The sequence below is a fragment of the Camellia sinensis genome, chromosome 1, assembly GCF_055761805.1.
Source record: "Camellia sinensis isolate YWXY chromosome 1, ASM5576180v1, whole genome shotgun sequence".
Classification (NCBI taxonomy): Eukaryota; Viridiplantae; Streptophyta; class Magnoliopsida; order Ericales; family Theaceae; genus Camellia; species Camellia sinensis.
The window spans coordinates 166,709,123-166,717,893 of record NC_138961.1 but is presented as its reverse complement, the minus strand read 5'-3'; positions in this window follow the sequence as shown (position 1 = coordinate 166,717,893).

The following is an 8,771-nucleotide window of genomic DNA, read 5'->3' as shown; positions in this document are numbered from 1 at the left end:
TCCAGTCCACGTTTGGTAGGTGAAGTCAATGAGAGAATTATCTTTATTTGGTTTACTTGAATGAGATTGAATAATGCTGAATAATATTGATTTCATTTATAACGTATTTTTTATTATTTCTTTAATTATTCAAATGTAAAAATGAACATTTTGACGAAATGATTATTCCTTTCTATTATATTTGAGTACACCAAATACTATTTAAATTGGTGTTCAGATTGTGTTTCATTTTATGACGGGTGGGCATTGGGCCACTTTGCTCAATTATACTTTTTCAAGGGTTGGAAACGGGATCTTAATCTGAAATGGCTGGGCTTGGCTAATATTCTAAGCAAGTTACATTAATAGGTTGGGTCTGGAATTTGAAATTGTAGTCCGGTCTGGTCCTACTGGACCTTTATTTTATTATTATTTATTTACGTAATACATTAGAAAATATCTAAATACTTTAGGAAAAATTAGAGAGGGATCTCTTTACATATTTTGGTAAGAATTTAAGGACAATTACAATTTGTTTGGTAGTCAAAGTCTCTACGATTTGAATTTTCATAAAGATAAGTATAAATTTTAACATAAATGTCAAGAATGCTCTTTTAACAATTGGTATCATGAAATTATAATGCTTTCTCTCTTCACTGTTTACAAGTTTATTTTGGAATGTGTTTGAAAACTTTAAAATTTAATAACTTTTGATATGAAACTCCATATTTGTAAAATGGGTAAATTACACTTTGCACTCTTGCATTTTTCACCAAATCTTACTTTGGTCTCTACATATGAAATTGGGACAGTCAAAGTCAACCATTTACATTTTTTGTCAAATCTCACTTTGTTCCTTATATATGAAATCGTGACAGTTAACTCCATGCATTTATGAGATCGTGACAATCAACTTCTTGCACTTCTAGTCAAGTGTCAACTTCTCCCTTTTGTTACTCCATCATACAAGTCTTGATTGTATTAAACTAAAACAAAATGTAAATTGTAAACAATTAAAGAGATGAACTAGAATTTTGCAAAAATTAAAATAATAAAACTCTATTTTCCACAGCAACAAAATCTTTGATTTCTCTGTTGCTTTTTTATTATTATTATTATTTCAAAAGCTCTATTTTATTACCTCTTTGTTCTAATTTTTAGCATATGAACACACACACCCCCACACACACATATATATTATATAACTCTCACATGTTTATCACGTACAGTAATGTGTATACTGGTGGGAAATAAGAATAATTTTTCTCTATTGTCCTTATTTTGTTAAAAACTTAAACAATGGATTAATAGAAGAGGCAAGTTGACACTTGACTAGAAGTGCAAGGAGTTGATTGTCACGATTTTATACATAGGGACCAAAGTGGGATTTAACCAAAAGTACAGGGGCTTAACTGTCACGATTTTATGTGTAGGGACCAAAGTGAAATTTTGATTCCAAGTATAGGGGTGCAAAATGTAATTTACCCTTGTAAAATTTATTTTTTTGGAATCATCTTGTCGATATCTATCAAATAAGATTCATGATGAATATGAAATTTTGAAAAAAATAAAATAAAAATTTACTGAGTTTTTGACTAAAAATCAAAGAAATTTCACTGACTTCTCAATTGTTTAATTTTTGAAATTTCTCTGAGAGAAAATAAATAATTTAGAAATTTCTCTGAGCAATTCTAAAATTTCCTTGAGAAAAAATAAGCATTTTGTCAGTGAAACTTAAAGTTAATTACAAATTTTAGTGAAATTTCTCTAACTTGGATCAGTTAAATTTTATTTATTTATTTATTTTTTTTTAATTTCATATTCATTATGAATCTTATTTGATAGATCTTAATGAGAGAATTATAAAAATATAAATTTTATGAAAAACGGATATGTAAATAAAAAGTTATTGAATTTTAAAATTTTAAAATCATTCCAAAGATCCCTAACAAACTATTAGTGCTGGAGTACTTTGGTTCAAAAATGATGTTGTAAGTCTTAGAGGACTTGAACTAATTTTTTTTTCTTTTCTTATGTCCTTAAACTATTAAAAACTAATGATGAAAGAGAGCTGAAAATAAAATTTCCAGTAATTTATTTAGTATATAAGTTGTTTGTGATTTGTGAGTGTCCACCGGCACGCTGGAAAAATTGAGATGGCCAATTTTTTTTTTGGGGGAGGGGTGAATGAAATAGGTTATTTTAGCAACAACAAATTTTTTTTTTTTTTTTTGAGAGAGATGGCCAATTGCCCACTGCTTGGTTGAAGAAATTCAAAAAAGTAATGAACCACGGATGATTTAGTTTTATTTTGTTTGATTTCAAAAACTTAAGTACTGTAATATTTTAATTACTCGAGTGTTATAATAGGCTGACGGGATTTTTGTTTAATTAGTGCAATATTTTTAATGGATGTCAAAATGTTAAATTGTATCATTTTTAACGTCTTTTTTAGAAACTAGCTTCGATATTGCTTACATATTTGGAGGCCCATTTGTGGGCATGGAACTTACATTTTCTTTAGGACTCGACGTGGGTTTTGCTATAGGCTTGAGCATGCACAAATTCCCATATTTAAGTAGTGAAAGTCCAACTTGGACAATGGCCACACCCTACATTTTATTAACAACCGGAGTACTCATTTAAACTTGGTTCATTTACTTAGGGATGATTTGATAACATAGTGTTTTTGGTCCAAGGTGATTGGCAATGAAGTGTGGCTAGTGGTGGCAATCAGGGGTGATGGCCGAAGTGCCAACAAATCACTAAAAATTACTGACTAGAAGATACCAGAAGTCACTAAACGCTGGCTAGAGGCTTAGATGTCACTAGAGGCCATGGAAGGATGGTCGAAGTTCAGTCGATTGGTGGGTGGAGGTGGCGAGGCCCTGCACAAAAGACGGCCTCATACAACATATATATTGCATAAAAGTACAATCAATGGTAAAAACAAAATTTGAAAGAATAAAAAAAAAACCTCATTAAAGAGTGTTACTAATAGCACCCAATAATTATTTTAGACCCTCCCCCAACAAACAAACAACCCTCCCTACCTCATTTTTTTCACCCAAAATCTCTCATTCCACCAATCTTAGCCATTGGTTGTTGCCACTACCCACACGACTACCCTAGAGCCCTTCTCCACCATGCTCATGTTCGATTTCTCTTCATTTGAAATAGGTCACACTACTAGAAAAAACACTTTTCGTGACGAACATGTTTAGTCGCGAAAAGTACCATATTTGGTCGCTAAAACCTTTTCGCGACCAAAATATGTTGGTCGCGAGTTGGTTGCTAAAGCCTCGTCACAGATAGTTTTCTGCGACCAAAAAAGCCTTTGGTCGCTAAAAGTGACCATTCGCGACCAACTTTTTTGGTCACGAAAAGTCCAATTCACATTAGCCAAAAATAAACTTTTAGCGACCAAAGATAAGTTGGTCGCCAAAAGTCAGCGCCTTGACCCAAAAAAAATAATTCTTTTGTGCTCCCTGGGACTTGAACTCCTGACCAAGGAGTCACTATGCACCCAATCCACTCTGCCACTCTGCCAATAACATACTTCTTGTTCATATTTGACAAAACAAATATATAACCCATAAAAATTGGGTTATATATTATTTTATAAAACTTTTAATGCCTAAATAGAAAAATAGCATGTAATTACTGTAATATCATGTTTTTTAAAAATTTATCCCGTCATAACTTTCCGCGACCAACTTTTTTTTTTGGTCGCCAAAGGGTAATCTTCCGCGACAAAAAAAAGCCTCTGGTCGCCAACAATAGACTTTTCGCGACCAACTTTTTTTTTTTGTCGCCAAAAAGTGATCTTCCGCGACCAAAAAAGCCTTTGGTTGCCAATAGCATACTTTCCGCGACCAACTTTTTTTTTTGGTCGCCAAAGGATAATCTTCCACGACCAAAAAAGCCTTTGGTCGCCAATAGTATACTTTCCGCGACCAACTTTTTTTTTTGGTCGCCAAAGGGTATACTTTCTGTGACCAACTTCTTTTTTGGTCGCCAAAAGGTGATCTTCCGCGATCAAAAATGCCTTTGGTCGCCAATAGTATACTTTCCGCGACCAACTTTTTTTTTTGGTCGCCAAAAGGTGATTTTCCGCGACCAAAAAATTGTGGTCGCCAAAAGTTAAATTTTAGTCGCAGAAAGTGGACTATTTGTGACCAAAAAAAATAGGTGGTCGCCAAAAGTGTTTTTTCTTGTAGTGTCACTACCATCACTGACCTTCTATGGTTGCGATTGAGATCTTGCTTGCAAGAGAGAGGGAGAGAAAGCGAGGTGGGTGGAGATGGCGATGAAAGTCGTAGTGGTGGATGGAGATGGATTTAGAAGGATCACCAAAGCTTAGAGGTGGTGGAGAATAGTCCAAAAGTGGCGTGGGTAGTGGAGCGTTGGCGGCTGGTGAGTATGGGTAGTGGCAATGGCGATAGGAGTTGAAGGATAATAGCAAAGGTTGCCAGTCAGAATGAGAGTAGGGTGAGTTAGGGTTAGGATTTGAGAGAGTAGAGATGATAAATCTGTAATTTGATATTAGGACAAAATTGTTGAAGATACATTACCAGCTAGCTTTGGCTCTAGCTCAGCTAGCTCATGTGCCAATCGCAGCTCCAAGCTACAGCTCTTACCACAGCTTCAACCTTAGCTATCAGCTTAGATATTTTGAAAAGATATTTTGTAGAATTAATTAGGAGTTAGTTGTAGTGGTTGTTAGCTTGTTAGAGTTGTTATATTGTATATAAGTATAAGTGATGTATATATTTTATATTCATTGAGAATGAAAGAGATTTGATTACAAAACTTCTTTATGGTATCAAAGCCATTGAAGCTCTATCGAGCAACTGATCCATGACATCATCACTCTCTTCTTCTCTTCCTTCGAATCTGACTTTACTGATCTCTAATCTGTCATCCTTGGTTACAGTCAAGCTTGATGGAACAAATTTCATCATCTGGCAATCTCAGCTCTCCAATGTTCTTCGAGCCACCAATCTTCTTGGTTATGTTGATGGCTCAATCACATATCCTTCATCTACAATCATTAATTCAACAGGGAGTTCAGTGCCTAATCCCGAATTTCTTCAATGGACTATGATTGATGCACATCTGTTAAGTTGCATCACTGTAACTCTTACACCATCGATCTGTGCATCTGTTCTGTAATTTCATCACTGTTCAGAGATATGGGCATCTCTACGAAAGCGATTTACGACTTTATTTCGTTCACGTGTTCATCAATTAAAAAATAAACTGAATAGTGTTGCTAAGAAATCAGATACAATGGAAGAATATCTGTCCAAAATCAAGGTCATAGTTAGTCAGTTAGCTTTGGCCTTTGTTATCATTGATGATGAGGATCTGGTCCTCATTACTCTGAATGGTCTTCTTTTAGAGTATGATGTTTTTTCCACCACAATGCGCGCTTGACCAGAGGTTATTACTATGGATAATCTCTCATCCTTGCTATCTTCTGAGGCTTTTCATTTAGATTCAAAGAATAAACAATCTGTAGAATCAACTGTAGCTTTTTCTACAGTTAAGGGATCTGACAATTCACGAGCTCAGTCTTTTCATCACACTCGTGGTCGATCTTATTCTAGAAGAGAAAGAGGTAGTCGTACTCAAGGATCCTATAGAGGATATGGATATAGAGAATATGGAGGATCTTACAGAGATTCTGGTGGTGGTAGATTTCCAGGCCAAGGATCAAGAGTTTCTAATCAATTCTGTCAGATTTATGGAGGTTCTAGTCATTCTGTCTTCGACAACTGGCATCATATGGATCCACAATACTCTTCATTTCAGTCATAGTCTTCACAAACAAGCAACTTCAGTTCACAGTCACCATCACAGTCGCCATCAAGAGCTTTTGTTACTGCTTCCAATGCTTCTATGTCTCCATCCTCATCATCTGCTCCAAGTCCATGGTTCTTGGATTCTGCAACTACAGATCATATGACCAATGATCTTAGCCAACTCAATTGTTATCAGCCCTATCAAGAATCAGATCAGATTACTTTAGGAGATGGTAACTTTATTCTTATACAACATACTGGACAAGGTTACGAAGAGAATTCTTCACAAAGGCTCTAATCTGCATGGCTTGTACTATTTCTTTTCCACTGTTGCCTCACCTGCTCTCATTCTTCATTTTGCAGCCACACACACCAGTTTACCTACTCTCACTCCTCATTCTGCAGCAACACACACCAATTTCACATCTCAAGTGCATTCTAGTTCTTCTGCTGTTAGTACTATATGACATAATAGGTTAGGCTATCCTAGTAGTTTGAAATTCAAACATCTTAGGCCTCATTTGCATCTTAAAAATTCTGCTTCTATTCAGGTTTATGACTGTGTTGATTGTTGTGTTGCCAAGAGTCACAAATTACCTTTTTCATTGTCTATTTCCACTGTTAATAAACCTCTTGCTTTAATACATAGTGATGTTTGGGGTCCATTTTCTCCCACTTCTGGTTACAAATACTATGTTCTCTTTGTGGATGATTTTAGTTGATTCACATGGTTGTATCCATTAGCTTACAAGAGGGAAGTATATGTAGAAAAACAATTTTCTACATCTCTTTAGATTCTTAGAACTGATGGTGGCATAGAGTTTTTTAATAATAAAATGAAGCAATTTACTGTGTCTCAAGGTATTGTTCATCAACACTAATGTCCTTATACACCATCTCAGAGTGGTGTGGCTGAAAGGAAACACAGACACCTCACTGAAGTTGCAATTGCTTTACTTTATCACTCCCTTGTTCCTTTCCATTACTGGTTTTATGCCATTGCTTGTGCCACTTATTTTATAAATAGGCTGCCTTCTTCCAAATTGGCATACAAAACTCCTTTTGAAACTCTCTTTCAAAGCACCCCAGATTTTTCTATTCTTAAGGTGTTTGGTTGTCAGTGTTTCCCTTAGCTTAAAGCTTACATTTCTACCAAATTGCAGCATAAATCTATCGAGTGTGTTTTCTTAGGCTATCATCCTTTTGCTAAAGGTTACAGGTGCCTTGATCCCAAAATTGGCACCATTTACCTTTTTAGACATGTGTTGTTCAATGAACAAGTTTTTCCTTTTGCTCACTTATCTTCTTCTTCTTTTCCTTCTTCCTCTCAATTACCTTCTTTTAGTCCTTTTTCTGGGCCTTTCCTTCTCCTTCTCCATCTTCTTCTTCTATTAAACATCATTCTTCTTCTTTCAGCACTCCTAATTCTTCTGCTGCTACTCTTAGTCCTTCTTCATCTTAGTCCCAGTCTTCTTCAACTCCGTCCCAGTCTTCTTTACCTTTTCTTACTTCTCTTCCTCAGCCTTCTATTCCTATTAACTCTATTTCTATTCAATTACCTATACCTGCTCCATTTTCTTTCATTTCTTCTGTTCTTTCTCTTTCTAACTACCATCATATGGTTACTAGATCCAAAGCTGCCTTGTCTACTGTTAAGACACCTGCATCTTCTTCATATACTGATATTGAGCCTCCTACTCATAAGGAAGCCTTACTTACCCCTATTTGGAAACAAGCTATGCTTGAGGAGCTCCAAGCTTCGCAAAACCAACACACCTGGTCTTTGGTCTCTCTTTCTCAAAGCAAGACTGCCATAGGTTACAAGTGGGTGTTCAAAATCAAACACAATTCAGATGGGACAGTGGCTATGCATAAAGCCAGATTAGTTGCTAAAGGTTATCTCCAACAGGAGGGGGTTGATTTTTAGGAAACTTTTAGCCCAGTTGCTAAATTACCAACAATTCGTGCTCTGTTATGTCTTGCTCTTCATCACAATTAGCCTATAAAGCAATTAAATATTTCTAATGCTTTTCTTCATGGGATCTTAGAAGAGGAGGTTTACATGCTGCAACCACCAGGGTTTGAAGATCAGTCTCCTAATCTGTCTTCTATTTCTTAGATTGTTTGCAAACTCCATAAGGCCTAGTATGGTCTTAAACAAGCCCCACGATCTTGGTATTCCACATTCTTCTCTTTTTTCCTGTCTCAAGGATTCAAGAACAGTAAATGTGACTCTTCTTTATTTATTAAGAAGGCTGGTTCTGTCTTTCTTGCCTTACTTGTTTATGTTGATGATATATTGATCACTGGTAATGATGATACACATATTCAAGCTCTTATTACTCAGATGCATCAAGTTTTTTCTATGAAGGAGCTTGGTTCTGTTTCTTATTTTCTTGGCATCTGAGTTGATACCTCTGGTTCCACCACTGTTCTATCTCAAAAGAAGTATGCTCAAGATATTCTTCTTAAAGCTGGTATGCTAGATTGCAAAGCTTGCTCATCTCCTATCTTTGTCAAGCTTGGTTTGCCTGCACATTCAGATGAGCCCTTTGCCAATCCATTTGTCTATAGAAGCATAGTTGGAGCCTTACAACATTTGACAATTACCAGACCTGATATCTCATTTGCTGTGAATCAGTTGTGTCAACATATGCATAATCCCACTGTTGGTCACTATGTTGGTGTAAAGAGGTTGCTCAGGTTCATTAAAGGCACCATTTCTCATGGTCTTACCTATATCCCCAGCTCATTTGATCTTCATGCTTATTCCGATTCCAATTGGGCTGGAGATTCTGTTGACAGATAGTCTACCTCAGGGTATTGTGTATTCTTAGGATCCAACCTCATTTCTTGGTCATCTAAAAAGCAAGCCACCCTCTTTTGATCCTCTACTGAAGTAGAGTACAAATCTTTAGCTCATACAGCAGCAGAGCTTGCTTGGCTTGGTATGTTGCTTCAGGATTTTTCCATTGTCCTTTTTAC